Below are 845 nucleotides of genomic sequence, written 5' to 3' on the forward strand. Positions count from 1 at the left end.
AGTTTCAGGATACAGAATTACTACACAGAAATCTCTTGCAATCCTATACACCAAAAACGAAAGATCAGAAAGAGAAATTAAGGAAACAATCCCATTCACCATCAGATCAAAAAGAAAAAAATTCCTAGGATTAAATCTACCTTCAGTTCAGTTCAGTCGCTCAGGCATGTCCAACTCTTTGTGACCCCATGAACTGCAGCACGCAAGGCCTCCCTGTCCATCACCAACTCCCGGAGTCCACCCAAACCCATGTCCATCGAGTTGGTGCTGTCATCCAATCATCTCATCCTCTGTCATCCCCTTCTCCTCCCACCTTCAATCTTTCCCAGCATCAGGATCTTTTCAAATGAGTCAGTTCTTCACATCAAAGTGGCCAAAGTATTGGAGTTTCAGCTTCAGCATCAGTCCTTCCAGTGAACACTCAGGACTGATCTCCTTTAAGGTGGACTGGTTGGATCTCCTTGCAGTCCAAGTGATTCTCAAGAGCCTTCTCCAACACCACAGTTCAAAAGCATCAATTCTTTGGCACTCAGCTTTCTTTGTAGTCCAACTCACATCCGTACATGACTACTGGAAAAAACCATAGCCTTGACTAGACGGACCTTTGTTGGCAAAGTAATGTCTCTGCTTTTTAATATGCTGTCTAGGTTGGTCATAACTTTCCTTTTAAGGAGTAAGCGTCTTTTAATTTCATGGCTGCAGTCACCGTCTGCAGTGATTTTGGAACCAAAAAAAAAAAAAAAGTCTGACACTGTTTCCACTGTTTCCCCATCTATTTGCCATAAAGTGATGGGACCGGATGCCATGATCTTAGTTTTCTGAATGTTGCACTTTAAGCCAACTTT

The sequence above is a fragment of the Bison bison genome, unplaced genomic scaffold (assembly GCF_000754665.1).
Source record: "Bison bison bison isolate TAMUID 2011002044 unplaced genomic scaffold, Bison_UMD1.0 scf7180017864508, whole genome shotgun sequence".
NCBI classification, from domain to species: Eukaryota; Metazoa; Chordata; class Mammalia; order Artiodactyla; family Bovidae; genus Bison; species Bison bison.